Genomic DNA, 20,888 nt, shown 5'->3' on the forward strand with positions numbered 1-20,888 from the left:
TGTCTAAGAAAGAGAGTGAAATCTCTTCATAATGATGATGTTGGGAGATAACCCTAGTTTTACAAGTAAGTGAGAACCATGAAGATTGTTATTATACAATTATATGCGTCAAGGAACGCAAAATAATCTCGATCATATGTGTTTATTCTTTTACACATCAAACACTCATTGAGTGTGTTCCAGGTGCAGACAGTGGGTCAGGCGCTGACTTGTCCCGAGTGAACAAGTCAAAGTGGTGCCCTTGTGGGGCTCATATTCCATTTAGGGAAAAGTAATAGACAAGTAAATGACTAACTTATCTTCAGCAATGGATGCACTATTAACAGATACACAGGAAAGTTGAGAAGGTTGGTTATTCTACATCAGAGCTTTTGAAAATTTTAAACAGCATGCAATCACCTTGGAGTTTTGTTAAAATGCAGATTTTACTGCAGCTGGTCTGTGGTGGGGTGTAGGACTGCATTTCCAAACAAAACAAAACAAAACAAAATGCTCCCATGTGATGCTCATGCTTCTGGTCTGAGGACCACACTCCGCACCACTGCTCTAGACGGAGAAGGGGTGGAAGGAGCTACTCCAGCTAGATGGTCAGGGAAGGCCTTTTGCAGGAATTAAATCCTGAAGAAATCCTGAAGCAGTCAATCTCATGAGGAATGCCAAGTACAAAGGCCTGGAAAGAGCTATGAGTGTGTAAAAGAAGACCATCAAGGCTGACACTGATGAGGGAGAGTGGCAAGAGAATGAGGCACCGTTCCATCATTTATATAATTTATAGCCTTGTTTGTAGGCCATGATGAAGAGTTTGAATTCTATTCTAACTGCAATGGGAAGGCAGTCAGTGGCTTTTAAACAGGAGAGTAATATAAGCTTATTTATGATCGCTCTTGACTATTGTGTAAAGACCAAACTGCAGGAGGGCAGGGACAAACTATGCAATCACACTTTGAAGCCCTACTCATCTGAAGTAGGAATTCAAATGTAAATCACCAACTTTGGCAATGGAAATAACTGGGCATAGTGCCAGAATTATCATACATAAACAGAATTTTTATATTCTAAGCATTGGTCTATGCCTAATTATTCACATATGATCCTGTGGATATTTTCCTTGAAAGCAAAGCAGTAATCCATAGAATGAATGCATCATTTTATCAAAGTAATACATGCATAAGGTTTAAAAATCAAGTAACACTAAAAGCCTTATAAAACAAAATAGAGATATTTCCTACTCCAGGCCTCTCCACACTCAGCTCTGATCCCCATAGGCAACCACTTTGATACCTTTTAACTGTTTTTCCCTTCTATTTACTTCCACGTTTCTAAATAATACGCTTACACTGCTATTTCTTGATTTGTCAGTTTTAAATGCTATCTTTTGACCTTCTAATATGGTAGACCAAAATGTTGCTTTAAAAAAAATACAAACATTTTGACATGGAAAGCTTCAAATGTATATACATAAAGTGAAAAGAACAGTGTAATAACCTTAGGTCCCTATCACCCAGTTTCGAAAATTGTGCCTTTCTTGTTTTATCTCCACCTCTACCCCCAACCACCTGATGATTATTTTTAGATTTTTTAAGGTAAAATGTACATATATTTAATGCACAAATCTTAACTGTATAATTTTGACAAATACATACACCTGAGTAACCCTGGTATACAAATTGTAATCCTGGTATACTAGTCCTGGTACAGTAATTCTGGAGTGTGAAGTAATTCCAGGAGTGTGAAGTGAGAATGTAAGTACCGTTCATAAAAAAAACAAAACAAAAAAACACCTCAACATTCTACAGAGTGCTTCCATCTCCCAAATTAAATTGTTAGTCGCTTTCCAGCAATCCACACTCCTCTCCACCCATGAGCAAAATGCACGTGGCTGCCTAGGCTTGTAGGAATCCAGTCTCGGAACCAAAATTAGATCTCTGGTCTCTTGGATCGCAGTGTTGTGCTCTTTCTCTCATGTTGCATTAAGTTATAAAATGCAGTTACCATTCCAGCATTTTCAACCAAACAGAATAATAGCTTAATTCCTTGATAAATACAATTAATAAAGTTGAATAACGCTTAATAAACTTTGATAAGGCTGATGGAATAACTGTTAGCAAGTGAAATCACTAGCAAAGTAGACTGGCATTACATAAGATTATTTTCCTAGGAAAGGTGAATAAGAGCAGATTTTCATAAATGACACTATACTTCACAATTGCTAAGGATGGTGTGAGTAATTAAAAACACTTAGTGAATCTTTTTTTCAAGTTGGAACATTTGAAAATACTGTAGTTTTCTCCCACTTCTAAAAGCTATACAAAAGTGTATGAAATAAATTTTATGTGCTAACTTTATGCTTGGCTTTATCTTAGTTTCTAACCTTTTTCTTCTTGTCCCATCTATATTCAAAACTCTATTATACTAATTATATGCCCCAAGTACTTTATGGAACAAGATGGGATATTAATCAACGGAGCAAAAAGAAATGTTTTCTTAAAGTACCACTTATACAGATGTTCATTTTGCTTCAGTATACTATTGAATAAAATCAATGAAGTGATTATGCAAATGAGAACTTCTCTTTAATCTCTGACTCTAAAAAAAGGATCATCTTTGACCCAAATAGTAACTTCCTTGGATATTCTGTATTTGGGTGCATAAACAACCCATACCTCTTCCCTAGGTATTATGAGAAATTGTTGAAAGGTTTCTAAACACTCCTAATTTTGCCAGAAACAACAAATCTTAAAACCAATTGCTCTCCAACTTGGGTATCCTAGGTCCCTGAGGATAAATCTAAGACATTCTTTGCCTCCTTCATTATCATTCTCTCATAAGTGTATAGGGGAGTTTTCCAAAGGCTACATGCAACACATGTGATAATGCAATAGACTGAATATAGGAGCTGATATGAGAATCCAACAGTCTTATCTTATGGCAGGCTTTAAAGAGATTTGCAATAAGAGAAACTAGGCAGTCTTTCCACTATTTTGTGTGTGTGTGTTTGGAAAAAGTTATTATTCATGAAAATATTTTGTTAACATGTAATGGGTTTATTACGTTTCAATGAGTGAATACATATTTAAATAATTTCTCAGTTTGTAACTTCTAATACAGTAAATACCAAAGATATAGGGGCTTCCCTGGTGGCGCAGTGGTTAAGAATCTGCCTGCCAACGCAGGGGACATGGGTTCGATCCCTGGACCAGAAAGATCCCACATGCAGTGGATGTGGGATCTTTCCACAACTGCTAAGCCTGCGCTCTAGAGCCCGTGAGCCACAACTACTGAGCCCATGTACCACAACTACTGAAGCCCGTGCTCTGCAACAAAGAGAAGCCACCACAATGAGAAGCCCACACACCGCAACGAAGAGTAGCCCCCGCTCACCACAACTAGAGAAAGCCCGCGCACAGCAACGAAGACCCAACACAGCCAAAAATTTAAAAAATAAATATTTAAATAAATAAACCCCACAAAGATATAACTCACACAAACAAAACCTTTTAGGGGTATTCAATAATTATTAAAGATATAAAGGGGTTCTGACATCAAAAAGTTTGAAAAATCACTGCTTTTGACCAATTCTCCCCACCCCAACAAAAAACAAATCACAGATCAGACAAAATTTTAAAAGCTGGGGTGAGATAAAGTAGAAATAGAACAAGAATCCTAAAGTTTTTGTGAAATCACAAAAGACCCTGAAGAGCCAAAGCAATGTCGAGAAAGAAGAACAAAGCTGGAGACATCACAGTCTCTGATTTTCAACTATACTACAAAGGTACAGCATTCAAATCAGTATGGCAGTGGCATAAAAAAGAGACACATAGATCAAAGGAACAGAATAGAGAGCTCAGAAATAAACCCACATATATATGGTAAATTAATTTATGATAAAGGAGCCAAGAATATAAAATGGGGAAGGATAATGTCTTCAATAAATGGTGCTAGGAAAACTGGACAGCCATATCAAAATAATGAAACTAGACCACTATATACACCATACACAAAAATTAGCTCAAAATGGATTAAAGACCTGAATGTAAGAACTGAAACCATAATACTCCTAGAAGAAAACATAGGCAGTAAGCTCCTCGACATTAGTCTAGGCAATGATTTTTTGGATTTAACACCAAAAGCAAAGGCAACAAAAATAAACAAGTAGGATTACATCAAACTAAAAAGCTGCTGCAGGGCAAAAGGAACCATCAACAAAATGAAAAGGCAAACTACTGAATGGGAGAAAATATTTGCAAATCATATATCTGATAAGGGGTTAATACCCAAAATATATAAAGAACTCACACAACGCAATAGCAAAAAACCAAACAATCTGACTTTTTAAATGGGCAGAGAAACTAAATAGACATTTTTCCAAAGAAGACAGATGGCTAACAAGTACATGAAAAGATATTCAACAACACTAGTCATCAGGGAAATATAAATCAAAACCACAATGAGATAACACCTCATACCTGTTAGAGTGGCTACTATCAAAAAGACAAGAAATAAGCGTTGGTGAGGATGTGGAGAAAAGAGAACCCTTGTACATTGTTGGTGGGAATGTTAATTGGTGCAGCCACTATGGCAAACAGTATGGAGGTTCCTCAAACAACTAAAAATAGAGCTACCACATGATCCAGCAATTCCACTACTGGGTATTTATCCAAAGAAAACAAAAACACTAACTGGAAAAGATGTGTATTATGTTCACTGTAACATTATTTACAATAGCCAAGGCATGGAAACAACCTAAATGTCCATCAATGGATGAATGGATAAAGGAAATGTGCTGGCTGTGTGTGTGTGTGTGTGTGTGATAATATATATATAATAGAATATTATGCAGCCATAAAAAAGAATGAAAGCTTGCCATTTGCAACAACATGGATGGACCTTGAGGGCATTATGCTAAATGAAATAAGTCACACAGAAAAAGAAAAATACTGTATGATCTCACTTATATGTGGGACCTAAAAAAACAACAAATAACAAATGAACAAAAAAATTGAGCTCATGGATATAGAGAACAGATTGGTGGTTGCCTCAGGGAGGGAGTGGGCAAAACTGGTAAAGAGAGTCAAAAGGTACAAATTTCCAGTTACAAAATGAATAAGCCCTGGGGATATAATGTATAGTATGGTGACTACAGTTAAGACTACTGTATTGTATATTTGCAAGTAGCTAGGTAAGTGGATCTTGAAAGTTCTCATCACAAGAAAGAAATTTTGGGGCTTCCCTGGTGGCGCAGTGGTTGAGAGTCCGCCTGCCAATGCAGGGGACACAGGTTCGTGCCCCAGTCCAGGAAGATCCCACATGCCGCGGAGCGGCTGGGCCCGTGAGCCATGGCCGCTAAGCCTGCGCGTCCGGAGCCTGTGCTCCGCAACGGGAGAGGCCACAATGGTGAGAGGCCCACGTACCGCAAAAAAAACAAAAAAAAAGAAAAGAAAAATTTTGTATACCTATGTATGGTGATCGATGTTAACTGGACTTATTATGGTGATCATTTTGCAATATATACAAATATCAAATCAATGCATTGTACACCTAAAATGATATGTCAATTATACCTCAATAAAATAAATAATATACCTTTTAATAAATTATATTTTTACAGATTCCATGGCTATAACTTTTTTTTAAAAAAAGAAAATAACAAATGTTGGCGAGGATATGGAGATACTGGAACCCTTGTATACTGCTGGTGGGTAAAATGGAGCAGCTGCTGAGGAAAACAATTTTTTGGTTCCTCAAAAAGTTAAACATGGAATTACCATATGACTCAGCAATTCCACTCCTAGGTATATACCCCAAATATTTGAAAACAGGTATTCAAGAAAGTACAAGTACTTGTTCACAGCAGCACTATTCACAATAGCCAAAAGATGGAAACAACTCAATGCCCATTAACTGATGAATGGATACACAAAACACAGTATATCCATACAATGGAATATTATTCAGCCATAAAAAGGAATGAAGTACTGATACATGCTACAACATGGATGAACCTTGAATACATTATGCTAAGTGAAAAATGCCAGACACAAAATATCACATTTATATGAGAGTTCCAGAACAGACAGATCCATAGAGACAGAAAGTAGGTTTGTGGTTGCCAGGGGCTGGGAGAGGGGGCAGTGAGAAGTGATTGCTTAATTGGTACAGTATCTCCTTTGGGGGTAACCAAAATGTTTTGGAAATGGATAGAGATGATGATTGCACAACACTGCAAGTATACTAAATGTCACTGTACCCTCTAAAATGGTTAATTTTGTGCCAATCTTTCTCGAAGTCTTCCAAAAAATTTGAAGAGGCCAAACTCATCTTATGAGGCCAGCATAATCCTGATACCAAAGCCAAAAAAGGATACTACCAGAAAAGAAAATTACAGGCCAATACCCAGATTAATATAGATGCAAAAACTGTCAATAAAATATTACTAGCAGGGACTTCCCTGGTGGCACAGTGGTTAAGAATCCGCCTGCCAATTCAGGGGACACAGTTTCAAGCCCTGGTCCGGGAAGATCTCACATACCGCGGAGCAACTAAGCCCGTGCACAACAACTACTGAGCCTGCGCTCTAGAGCCCACAAGCCACAACTACTGAGCCCGTGTACTGCAACTACTGAAGCCCGCGCGCCTAGAGCCTATGCTCCGCAACAAGAGAAGCCACCACAATGAGAAGCCCGCACACTGCAATGAAGAGTAGCCCCGCTCGCCGCAACCAGAGAAAGCCTGCGTGCAGCAACGAAGACCCAGTGCAGCCTAAATAAATAAATAAATAAATAAATTTATTTTAAAAAGTATTACTAGCAAATCAAATTCAGCAGCATATTAAAAGGACCGTTCACCATGAACAAGAGGAATTTACATTCGGGATGCAAGGATGATTCAATATATGCAAATCAATGTGTCATCACATTAATAGAATGAAAGAAAAAACCATATAATAATCTCAACAGACAAAAAGCATTTGATAAATTTTACTGCAAACAATCTTTCATCATGGAAAATCTACCAAGGCTCTAATATCATGATTAAAACATTCAGGAAGGCTTCCCTGGTGGAGCAGTGGTTGAGAGTCCGCCTGCCGATGCAGGGGACACGGGTTCGTGCCCCGGTCCAGGAAGATCCCACATGCCGCGGAGCGGCTGGGCCCGTGAGCCATGGCCGCTGAGCCTGCGCGTCCGGAGCCTGCGCTCCGCAACGGGAGAGGCCACAACAGTGAGAGGTCCGCGTACCGCAAAAAAAAAAAAGGAGTTCCTCTGGTATTTTCCTTACTCTGAGGAAGAATTTGTTGAGATGCTTGCTTACACATACCACTTAAAAATATTCTCTCCTGGTTGGGGAACTAAGATCCCAATCCTACATGCCGTGCGGCATGGCCAAAATTAAAAAAAAAAAATTATTTTCACTTATAAATATATGTAAGGACTTCCCTGGTGGCGCAGTGGTTAAGAATCCGCCTGCCAACGCAAGGGACACGGGTTTGAGCCCTGGTCCGGGAAGATATCACGTGCCATGGAGCAACTAAGCCTGTGCCCCACAACTACTGAGCCTGCGCTCTAGAGCCCACAAGCCACAACTACTGAGCCCGTGCACCACAACTACTGAAGCCTGCGAGCCTAGAGCCCGTGCTCGGTAACGAGAAGCCACCGCAATGAGAAGCCCGCGCACCACAACGAAGAGTAGCCCCCACTCACCGCAACTAGAGAAAGCCCGCACACAGCAACAAAGACCCAACGCAGCCATAAATAAATAAATAAATAATTTTTTAAAAAATCTATGAATTGCACTTTTTCCCCTGGAGACACCTTCCCTGTAACCCTTGACCTTCCTGATCCACTCCAGAGGACTTGATTTGGGCTGGCTGCTCTCTGGGCTTGCTGCACAGCTGTCATCCTAAGACTTCCAATCTCTTCCCTACACTGAATCTTTCATTTCTTAGGTTTGGCATGCTCCTTTCCCCCTGAGTTTAAGCATCTGTTTTGGTGAAACAATCTTCTAATAGCTTCCTTGAGAAAACACATACTAGAGGTAAAATTTCTGAGATGTTGAAAGTCTAAAAATATCTTTCTAGGGAGTTCCCTGGTGGCCTAGTGGTTAGGATTCAGGGCTTTCACTGCCGTGGCCCGGGTTCAATCCCTGGCTGGGGAACTGAGATCCTGCAAGCCATGTGGCACGGTCAAAGAATATATATATATATATATATATATATATATATATATATATATATATTTCTTCTACCATCACACTGGACTGACATTTTGTTTGGGTATATAATTACAAATTTAAAATAATTTTCCTTCAGAATTTTTAAAGACATTGTTCCACTAACCTACTTCCAGAGTTGGTCCTTGAAAAATCTGATGCCACTCTGACCTTTGAATATGACCTGTTTTTGTCCCTCCATGAAGCTTTAAGAAACTGCATGTTAATTCTAGTGATATAAAATTTCACAAAGGATGTGCCTTGTTGTGGGTCTTCATTCATTCATTGTGAAGGGCCCTTAGTAGGCTCTTTCAGTATAGAAATTTGTGTTCTTCAGTACAGACAATTTTCACATTTGATTTAGGCAACTGCTAGACTTCTAAAACAGAACCTCTAATTTTCTTTTACTTTTCCATCTCTCTTTCCTTTGGTCCCATTTTCTAGGAGATTAACATGATGTAATCTTCCAAGTAATCTTAATTCATTTATTAAACTTATTGCTACCATACACTGGATTCTTATTCTCTGATGGTTCCTTTTACATAAATAGCATCTTGCTTTGTTTCTGGGTAACCACTTTTTTTTCTCAGATTTAATGAGATAAAACCATTTATGTTTATTTTAAGTTTACTTCAGGCAGCTTCATTTTCTGTTTCCTCTGAGTTCCTTGGTGTGTGTCTATGTGTATCTGTCTCTCACACTGAAGACTTTTCTCAAATGTCTGAGGACCCTTAACTGTCAAGTCATCTGTAGACCAAGGCATTAAAAATATGAATGCTGGGACTTCCCTAGTGGTGCAGTGGTTAAGAATCTGTCTGCCAATGCAGGGGACACAGGTTCGAGCCCTGGTCTGGGAAGATCCCACATGCTGCAGAGCAACTGAGCCCGTGCACCACAACTACTGAGCCTGTGCTCTAGAGCCCGTGAGCCACAACTACTGAAGCCCTCATGCCTAGAGCCTGTGCTCCACAACAAGAGAAGCCACCGCAATGAGAAGCACGTGCACCACAACGAAGAGTAGCCCCCCCACTCGCTGCAACTAGAGAAAGCCTGCACGCAGCAACGAAGACCCAATGCAGCCAAAAATAAATACATAAATTTATAATTTAAAAAATGAATGCCAATTCCAGTGCTGGACAAAATAGATTACGCCCACCATAGCCTCTCTCTCTCACTGATTACAACTGAAAATTGGAAAGAATATGAAAACCAACCACCTGAGAACTCTAAAAAGTAAAAACAGTAAGTGAACAGGGGAGAGAAGTTGAAACTTGAACAACCAGTACTGTGGAGTTTTCTGGGGGTTTTCCCCTCTTCTACCTTCTGCCTTCGAAGCAAGAGTAGCTCAAGTTTCAGAATTGCCCAAGGGTAGCAGACAGCCAAAAAAAGCTCCTCTTTCTGGCTAGAAGATGAAGAAAAGGGACCCATGTGAGCTGAGTAGTGTGAGGGGGGCAACCACAGTTTGTGTTCATATTATTTTTTCCCTCCTGGCGTTGCTTAAAGGTGAGCAAGGGTTCTGAAACTGCAGCTCAGGGATGACAGTCCAGGTATCTCAAATTGAGAGAAAACCTGTCTCTGCCTGGAAGAAATGAGAAAAGGGGCCCCCCTGTGGTCTTAAGCAAGTAAGGGGAATCCTGTCATTTTTGTTCTCTTTTCTCTCACTGCTTTACCCTGAGGGTGAAATCTGTCATGTGGAACTATGTGACAGCAAGGGGAGTAAAATGCTCTGTGAGAAACCTGTCTTTCTAGCTAGAGAAACTGGAAAAGGGGCCGCTGGGAACCAGAGGTTAGGAAGAAAATCCCAGCAAGGAGGAAGCCAAAGAAAGGATCTCCTAATTTTGTGTAGCAACTAACACAAGTCCCAGTCTCACCCCTGAGCTGCAAAATCATGGAACAGAACCAAAGAAGCCCACCAAAGTCTTTGAGAACTAAACACCACTCAAGATGAAGACTGACTATTGAGTGGGGCATGTGAGGGCAAAGGCTTTGAAAATGGAAGTGACATTGAAACTATCACCCACAGAGGAGGTAGAACTTGTAGTCTTAATCTAACTGGTTTGATTGCGTGTTAAAACAAAAATCAATATTCTCAAGATTTTAACAGAAGCCAAAATATTCAAGATACATTCCAAATGAGTTGAGGATATATTCCAAAATTATATGACGTACAACGAACCGAAAAAAGAAAAAGTGACCAATTCTCAGGGGAAAAAAAAGGTGTCAATCCTAAAATGACATAGATATTGGAGTTATCAGAAAAAGATTTAAAACAGTTGTATCTATGTTCCACAAGGTGAAGGTAATGAAAAATGACTGGAAAGATGGAAGTTCTCAGAAGAGAAAGAATAACTATAAAACAGGAACCAAATGGAAATTACATAACAATGAAAGATCTGAAATTAAAAATTCACTAGATGAAGTCAAAAGCAGAATGAAGATGGCAAAGGGGAAGATTCAGTGAGCTGAAAGATTGATCAATAGAAATTATCCAACCTGAAGAACAGAGAAAAAGAAAAAAAAAAATGAACAGGCACTTAGGAACTTCTAGGACAATACCAAACAGTTTAACATTTATGTTACTGGATTCCCAGAAGGGGACAGAAAAAGAGATAGAGGCACAAAAGTTTTTTAAGAAATAGTGGCCTAAAACTCCTCAAATTTAGCAAAATACAAACATTATGGATTAAAAACAAAAAACTCAGGGACCTCCCCGGTGGCACAGTGGTTAAGAATTCACCTGCCAATGCAGGGGACATGGGTTCAATCCCTGCTCCAGGAAGATCCCACATGCCGCAGAGCAGCTAAGCCCATGTGCCACAACTACTGAGCCTGCGCTCTAGAGCCCACATGCCACAACTACTGAACCCGAGTGCCATAATACTGAAGCCCATGTGCCTAGAGCCCGTGCTCTGCAACAAGAGAAGCCACCACAATGAGAAGCCCACGCACTGCAACAAAGAGTGGCCCCTGCTTGCCACAACTAGAGAAAGCCCACGCACAATAACGAAGACTCAACACAGACAAAATTAATTTTTTTAAATTAAAAAAGAAATATTAAAAACATTAAAATTTAAATTTAAAAAAAACTCAGTGAAAATAAAAGTGTTGATAAACTCAAAGAACATCATACCCAGACCAACCTGATCTGACATTTGTAGAACATTCCACCCAACAATAGCAGAATATATATTCTTTTCAAATACACATCAAGATAAACCACACTATAAACAAAACACAAACATATTATATACAAACCTTAACAAATTTAAATAATTGAAATCATACAAAGTATACCCTCTGACCATAATGAAAATTAAACTAGAAACCAGTAACAGAAACGTATCTTAAAAATGCCACCAATTATTTGGAAATTAAACAACACACTTCTTAAAAAAAATCCACAGGTCAAAGACAAAGTCTCAAGGAAATTAGAAAATATTTTGAATTGAATAAAAATATAACATATCAAAAGTGGTGGTATGCAGCTAAAGCGGTGCTTAGAGGGAAATTTATAGTATTAAAAGAAGGAAGGAGGGAAAATAAGATTAGAGCAGAAATCAATGAAGTTGAAACAGAAAAACAATAAAGTAAATGAAATAAAAAGCTCGTTCTTTGAAATGATCAATAAAAATTGATAAATCTCTAGCTACGCTTGACAAAGAGAAAAAGAAAAAGAGACAGAGAAGACAAAAGGTATCAATATCAGAAATGAAAGAGGGGATATCATTACAGACAAGTACAGACATTAAAAGGATAATAAGGGAATACTACAAACAATTCTATGCCCACAAGTTTGACAACTTAGATGAAATGGACAAATACTTTGAAATTCACAAATACCAGAACTCACTGAAGAAGAAAAAGAGAATCTCAATAGCACTATTAATAGTTTAGAATCTTTCAAGAAAACAAAAACTCTCTAGGTCTAGATGGTTGCACTGGCAAATTCTAATATATATATGGAAGAAATAATACCAATTCTACACAATCTCTTCCAGAAAATAATCTCTTCCAGAAAACAGAAGAGGATGCAATACTTCTCAACTCAATTTATGAGGCGAGCATTACGTTGACATCAAAACCAGACAAAAACATTACAAGAAGCAAACAAAAACAAAAAAAATTACAGAACATCTCACTCATGAAAATAGACACAAAAATCCTCAACAAAATATTGTAACTCAAATCCAGCAATATGCATATAGGATAATACATCATGACCAAGGGGGATTAATTGTGAGAATGCAAAGCTGGTTCAACATTCAAAAATCTATCAGTGTGATTCATCATATTAACAAACTAAAGAAAAAAAACCACATGATGATCTCAGTAGATACAGATAATGCATTTGACAAAATGCAACATCCATTCATGATTTTTTAAATGCTTAACAAACTAGGAAGAGAAGGGGTTTTCTTTGATCTGATAAAGGTCATCTACAAAAAACCTACAGCTAACATCACATTCAATAGGGAAAGACTAAATCTTTTTTTCCCTAAGATCAGAAACTAAATTAAAGATGTCTGCTCTCACCACTCCTATTCAACACTGTACTGAAAGTCCTAGCCAGTACAGTTAGGGAAGAAAATAAAGGCATACCAATTAGAAAGGAAGAAATAAAACTCTATTTGCAAGACCACAGGATTGTCTACATAGAATTTCCCAAGTGAGAGACTGAATATACAAACGGACAATAGCCAGACCACATCCAAAAACAACTCTGACCCACAGCCTCTGCAGCAACCAGTCCAGGAAGCCAAACCACAACTTCTGTAGCAATCAGATCCAAACAGCCAGGCCTTGATCAATAACTGCCAGCTTCCCTAATTTTTGCCCCCACTTCCAATTTAGGACCAACCAGAGAAAGCCAAATATGCTCCCCTAACCAACCACACAGGATGCCCGACTTCTAGTTAGGCCTGCTTCCAGCTTCCCCATGGCCAACAACTTCCAATTAAGACAACCTGAAGCTTTCCCTTTTTTCCATTCTAATCTCCTTTTAGATTTCCTTTTGAGTCTGTGCCAAATGCAAGTAATGGTGGCTGGTGCCCTACTTGTTCTTATTTGGGTGGTCTTCATTTATTTCCATACCATGAATCTACTAAAAAGCTCCTAGAATTAACAGGTGAGTGAGTTTATAAGGTTATACAACACAAGGTCAGTATACAAAAATCAACTGTATTTCTATATATTAGAAATGAATTATTGGAAATAAAACATTCAAAATTATAATTTACAATAGTACATAAACACAAATAAAATACGTAGGTACGAATCTAACAACATATGTGTAGTTTCTGTATGCTGAAAATTAGAAAACATTGATAAAATAAAGAAGACCTACATAGATGGAGAAAGACTGGAAGACTCAATATTGTTAGGATACTAACTCTGCTCAGACTGCAATGCAGATTCAATGCAATTCTGATCAAAATACCAGTGGGATTTTTCGTAGACAGTGACAAATATTTACATAGAAAGGTAGAGAAGGGAATTCCCTTGCAGTCCAGTGGTTAGGACTCTGCACTTTCACTGCCAAAGATGCAGGTTTGATCCCTGGTCAGGGAACTAAGATCCTGCAAACCACGTGGCTCGCCACTCCCCACCCCCCCAAAAAAAGGTAAAGGAACTAGAAAAGTCAAAACATTTTTGAAAAAGAATACAGCTGGAGAAAACACTAATTTCAAGATATTGTAAAGCTATAGTAATCAAGATAGTGTGCTACTGGAAAAAGGATAGACTCAGAGATCACAGAGCAGAATATAGAGCTCAGAAGTAGATACAATTGGTGATTTTAACAAAAGTGCAAAGACAACTTAATGGAGAAAGAAACCTCAAGCACTATTCTCAATAGAGAAGGTTAGAAGGTGGACTTTGAAACTTAAAAACATTTGCTTTGTGAAAGGTACTGTTAAGAAAATGAAACGATAAGCCAGAGACTGAGAGAAAATACCTGGACATTACATATAAAACAAAGGACTTTTATCCAGAATACATAAAGATCTCTAAAACCTCAACCATAAAAAAAAACCCAACTTAGGTTAAAAAAAAAAAAAGCAAACGATTTCAATAAGCACATCACCATATAGAGAGAGATGACATATAAGTACAGGGAAAGATGCTCAACATCTTCAGTCATTAAGAAAAATGCAAATTAAAATTCCAATGGCATACCACTACACACCTACCAGAATGGTAAATAAACACAATAAAACAAAACATACACACTGAAGTGCTCATAAGGATTCAAAGCAAATGGGACTCTCATACTTTGTTGGTTGTCATGCAAAATGGTATAGTCATTTGGAAAACAAACTGGCAGTTTCTTATGAAGTTAAACATACACTTATCATATGACCCAGCACTCCCACTGGTTGTTTACCCAGAAGAAATGAAAACTTATGCTCACACAAAAATCTGATTGTAAAAGTTTATAATAACTTCATAATGGCCAAAAATTGGAAACAACCCAATTGTCCTTCAATAGGTAAATGGATGAACCAACTAGTACATATCACGGACTATCACTCAGTCATAAAAGGAAATGACTACTGATACATGCAACAACATGGATCAACTACAAACACATTATGCTAAGTTAACAAAGTCAAACTCAAAGCTAGATACTGTAAAATTCCATTCAAATGATATTTTGGAAAAGGCAAAACTTATAAGGACAGAGAATAGATCAATGTTTCCCAGGGGTTAGGGATGGAAGAGGGGCTGACTAAAAAGGGGAACTGTTCTGATGTTGATGGTACTGGTGGCTACCTGACTGCATCTGTCTAAATTCAACAAACTGGAAGCCAAATAGCCAATTTCCTTTATGTAAATTTAAATTAATTTTTAAAGTAATTTAGATTTTAAAAGCAGAATGGAATTTTTATTATTATGTATGGTCTTGTCAACATTAGATGTTACTATAGGTGGGTTATTAGGTAGAGAGCTAATCATATCATTAAAGGTCCCTGAATGTCAGTATCTGTACTTCTTCTTTTTTTGGAAAATAAATGTTTCTCTAGGGAAAAAAAACCCCACCAGTCTCCTACTGTTAGGGATAGGGATATGGCTGAAGATGCCTGGCTGCTAGTCTTCTTAGAGCTGTGTCTACTTTCCCATTCTTTTTGTCTTTGTGGTTTTATACAATTTCTTTTATTCCTTTACTCTCATTTCCTCGGAATTTCCTGAGGGTGTAGAGATAAACACATGCATAAAATCCATTATGTTTATCCAGAAATCTAAAATTCACTTATTCAAATTTTATCAAATTTATCAAAGCAGTAGATGTTTGAAGCAGTAAGGCTGTGAAGTTGGACATATAAATGCATGAAGCACAGTCCATACCCTCAAGAAGCTTTGTCTTAAAGAACAGAGAGAAAAATGACATCCAGAAACATAATGCAAACTAATAAACACTGTAAAGTACCTATGTTCCTAAGTGAAGAAGGTTTAATTCTGCCTGAGAGGGTTAACAAGGGATTGTGGCACTGGTATATAGCACAGATTGATCCAAGGGGTCAGAATTCGAAACAGTGAGACCAATTTGTAAACTACTGTAATAATTTAGGGGAAATATGAAGGTCTGAACTAGAAGTAAGAGTACTAAAGATGGATCCAAAAGATCATTAGGAAGTAAAATTGAGGATTTGATAATGTACTGAATTATGGAGGAAGGATGACTGACTCCCAAGTTTCCAGGATGACTGGGTAGGCGGTGAGGACAATCATGAGACAAACAAAGGAGGAAGAACGATGGAGGATGGAGTTGAGTTTTGACATTTTGAGCTTTCATGTCTCTGAGCCACACACATAATTGTGTTTAATAAGCAGCCAAAAAGAAAAATCTGAAGGATTATAAATCGGTCTAAAATGTGGATTTAGAAGTGCGGTTCTAAAAACTACAGCCACAATTAAGATGGCTCAGGGAGTCAAGTTAATTGGGACAGATCATGTGGCCCACAAAACCTCAAATAATTGCTATCTGGCCCTCTAAAGAAAAAGTCAGCCACAGAGAAATACAAATATCATAATCTAAAAAAAAAATAATACAAATGAACTTATTTACAAAACAGAAATAGACTCACAGACTTAGAGAATGAACGTATGGTTACCAGTGGGGAAGGTTGGGGGGAAGGGATAGATTGAGAGCTTGGGACTGACATGTTCACACTGCTATATTTAAAACAGATAACCAACAAGGACCTACTGTTAAAAAAAAAAAGAAAAAGTCAGCCAATCTTTGTATTTGACCAGAATAATGTCACTATTGATAAAGACTATGCAGTTACAGAATGTAAAGATAGACTGTCCAGACTAACAGAGGGTAAAAACTAACCAAAAAAAAAGAAAAGAAAACTACCAATTGTGAGGCCATCAGAGGTCTCACAAACTGCTATTTAGCTTGGTGCATTGGTCATGGTCAAGGGCCTCACTTTGGGTTTCAAACCTCAAAACCCTGAAAAGCCTTGAGAAGCTATTTCCAGACTCAGTAAGCCATGAATGAAGATATTAGACCATTGAGTCTCCACTGCGAAGCCTGCCCTCGCTAAGTCACCCTATCCAATAAGCTCATAAGAACCAATACATTAAAGCTCTAGGAAGGCACCACCTCATTTCCCCATACCTGAAGGGGAAGACTTCATAATCATGAGAGGAAATCTGGTAGGCCATCTTTATCTCAGAAACTATCAGGACCCTTCTCATTATGCCTCACATCATCCCTTTTACCTGTCACTGTCAGAAGGTCAGACTTCCTAAATCAGGCATCATCACATGAATCTCACACTGCTCTGTACTTCCCATTAAAATCTAGTATCTCATTCTTCTCCCCTACCTCCCAAACCTCTCAGTTATATCTTCTGAAATCCTGTTCACTGACCCGTCAGCTCTTCACTTTAAAAAAACCCTCTTCTGCCTTCTTTAGCTCTCTGACAACATGAATTCCTTTACAGCCCATTCACATGCTGACATGTTTTTGTCTCATACGCATTTGTCAGAGCCAGGAAGGAAAATATGCTCCTTCCTTCTAATTTTTGCTTTCAAGTCTTTACCTCTCTTTCCCTCTTGCAAAACTCCCTGCTCCTTGCAGTTGTGTTTCAATATACAAGCTCAGCCACCACTCTCACTGTTGCCACCTACCAACCTTGTAATCCCATTGACAGTCATACTGTCAACATTCTTATATTCAAGGAAGCCTTTGGCTCCTGGTTCATAGGCTTTCTCTCCTCCCCAGCTCCCATAATCTTTTTGAGAGACTTCAACATCACACAGATGAACCAGCCAACCACATCAATTACCCACTTAGTAACTCCAAGTCAGTCATCCATTCCCATGATCAAACCTTCCACTTTGTTGTCACCAGAAACAGAGGAGAAAACAGGACAGAAACAATATTTGAAGAAATAGATAATGGTTAAGAATTTTCCAAAACTGAAGACAAATACCAAGCCATAGATTCAAGAGGTGCTGAATCCCAAGCAGCACATCTAAAGAAAAACACACACAGAAATATCATAGTAAAACTCCAGAAAACAAAAGAAAATTAGACATCTTAAAAAGCAGCCAGGGGCTTCCCTGGTGGCGCAGTGGTTGAGAGTCCGCCTGCCGATGCAGGGGACGCGGGTTTGTGCCCCGGTCTGGGAAGATCCCACGTGCCGCGGAGCGGCTGGGCCCGTGAGCCATGGCCGCTGAGCCTGCGCGTCCGGAGCCTGTGCTCCGCAACGGGAGAGGCCACAACAGTGAGAGGCCCGCGTACCGCAAAAAAAAAAAAAAAAAAGCAGCCCGGGTGGGGCTGGGGGGCATAAAAGGACACATTGCTCTTAAATCAGCAACAATAAGGCTGACAGCTAACACCAACAGAAAGGGAAGCCAAAAGACAATGAACTGCCAACCTACAATTCTATATCAAGTCTAAATATCATTTGAAAATGAAGGGAAAATACTTTCTCATACGAGTAAAAACTGAATGTGTTCACTAGAAGATCCACACTAAAAACAGTTCTTCAGGCAAAAGAAATATGACCCCAGAAAGAAGCACTGCAAACTGGAAGAATGAAGACAAAAAGGAGAAATATGAGGGAAGAGCTAAATGAATACGGACTATACAGAACAATGTTAATATCTTGTGGGGTCACAGATACGTAGAATTAAATGACAATAACAACATAAAAGGTAGGATTGTGGTAGATGAAGCATAAATATTCCAAGGTCCATGCACTGACAGAGAAGTGATAAAACTATTAATTCATACTAGACCTCAATAATCCAAGGATGCATGGTATAATCTGTAGGGTAGTGACTAAAAGGATATTAATGAATGTATATGAATAAGATAACACAGTGGGGAAATGGAATAATAAAAATGTTTGATTAATCCAAGAGAAGACAAGAAAGAAAAATAAACACAACTGGTGGGAGAAACAGAAATTGTTAGATGTTATTTTTAAATCCAAATATATCAGTAATTAAACTGACCACGTAAAAAGTCTGTTAAAATACCTACTAAGAATATCACTACCAACAGTTGTGGGTTTTAGCTAACACTGTTTAAAGGGAATTTACAACCATAACTGCATGCATTAGTGATATAATTATTAATCTCAGAAAGTTAGAAAAATAACAGCAAATTAAACCTCCCCAAAGTGGAGGAAACTAATAAATGTAAGATAAGTAGTCAGTGAAATAGGAAGCAAGTATAATGGCACAAACCAAAGATTAATAAAAGGGATCAATGCCTATAAAGGCCCATCTTTAATTAAAAAAAGAGGAAAACAGTTTCAGGAATGAGAAAGGGTAAGCCACTTATAGAAACTACTTAACTTTCATCTTTCAGATCCCAGCTTTTGATACTTGACCAGGGAAGCGCCTCCCCACCCCTCTTGTCAGCTTCCTAGGTTTTATACTCTCATACAACCAAGCTCCTTTCCGGGAGAGCTTTTATCTCAGATTCTGTACATACATTTATGTGCTAATTACTGTGTTGCTGTACTAGTCTATGCTCCATACTCCATGAGGAGAGGAACCACTCACTACTGACTACCCAATGTCTAGCACAGTGTACAGCATGCCATAGAGTAGGCACTCAACACTCATTTCCACAAATACTGAATGCCCACCATGTGCTTGGTACTGTTTTAGCTGCCCAGAATACAATAAGCAAAATAGACAAAATTCTATGTCCTCATGGAGTTTACATTCTCATGGGAGGAGAGACAAGCAAACAAGTAAAATATATACTATGCCGGATGGGGATAAACAGAAACAAAGTCGAGATGAGTTTAGGGCTGAAAGAACTGCAATTTAAACTTTACCTTTAAATTGTGAAGTCGGGGGGGGCGGGGGGGGCGGTCAGGGAAAGCCTCCCTGAGGTGAAAAAGCAAACCATGCCCACCTGGCAGGTTTGAAGAACAGTCAGGAAGTATGGATGGAACAGAGTGAGCAAATGAAAGAAGGTAATAGGAGATAAAGGGAAAAAAAAGAAAAAACCAGGGCAAGGGTCACAGAAGATCCTGTAGGGTGTTTAGGCCATTATTATGACTTTGACTCTTACTCTGAATGAAACAGGAAGCTAATTTGCGGGTTTAGCCACTGTTTATATTTTTAAAGGATCACTCTGACTGCTGTATTTAGAACAGTCTATGAGGGAGAAAGCTGGAAATAAGAAGTCCACTTATGAGATTACTGCAATAATCCCAGAAAGAGATTATGGAGGCAGATGACGGCAGTGGAGATGACGGCGAAAAACGGTTATTCCCAGGATAAATTTTGAAGATATAGCCACCAGGACTTGCTCACAGACTGGTTGTGCAGTGTGAGACAATGAAAATGGTCTAAGATGATACGAGGATTTTGATTTGAGCCGCTAGAAATCTGGCTCTTTTGAGATGTGAAAGAAGACTTTAGGGAAATGACAAGAGAGAGAATCCAGTTCTAGAAACATCAAGTTTGAATTGCTTTTCATATATCCAAGTAGAGAGGTCAGGTAGGCAATTGGATTTATGAGTTTATAGTTTAAGAAATTTGGGAGTTGTCAGCATATAAGTGGTATTCAAAGTCATGAGACTGAAATGATATCACCAAGTAACTTTTGATATAAGTGAATCAATTCATCAATCAATGACTAATAAACATGACTATTAGTCATCAGAGCTGTCAAGGGTGAAAAGTGGTGGTTAACTTGGGAACCTGAGCTTCTGCTGGAGTGAAAAAAACTATGCTATTTGTTTTGGTTTTTAAAGAATCTTTCTTTGCCTTCAGATAGTCTCAAATACCACCTTCAAGGAAAAAACTGCATAGCCAACATTAAGGCAAGGCAAGTTTCTTCTTATTTGTTCTCCAAAGTTAGTAGATTTCCCCTTAACTGGCACCATGTTATCTGCACTCTGTATATACCTTGAAATGGATGCTGTACATGTCTTATCAAATCCTGGCTGCAAAAAGTACCCTTTGTGGGGAATGTCTGAAGATCATCCCAAACATTCATCTATGGATTTTAATTTGTAATCAACTTGGACCATCAGAAATCTATGCTTTTGGACAATACTGTCTCTATGTAAAGTTGCTTGCACTGAGTTTCATGTTGGCATTATGTCTTGGTGATTCCTAAAGGAAACAGTCATATGAATGAACTCCTTTACAATTGACCCTTGAATAACACAGGTTTGAACTACATAGGTCCACTTATA

General features: G+C 38.4%; 1 protein-coding gene across 1 annotated transcript in view; it reads right to left on the reverse strand.

The window, feature by feature from the left end:
- Window positions 1-20,888, reverse strand: part of VKORC1L1 (vitamin K epoxide reductase complex subunit 1 like 1) — a 61,129-nt gene that overhangs the window by 8,802 nt on the left and 31,439 nt on the right. The gene's annotated exons all lie outside the window — the stretch shown is intronic.

This window comes from Pseudorca crassidens, chromosome 15 (genome assembly GCF_039906515.1).
Source record: "Pseudorca crassidens isolate mPseCra1 chromosome 15, mPseCra1.hap1, whole genome shotgun sequence".
NCBI classification, from domain to species: domain Eukaryota; kingdom Metazoa; phylum Chordata; class Mammalia; order Artiodactyla; family Delphinidae; genus Pseudorca; species Pseudorca crassidens.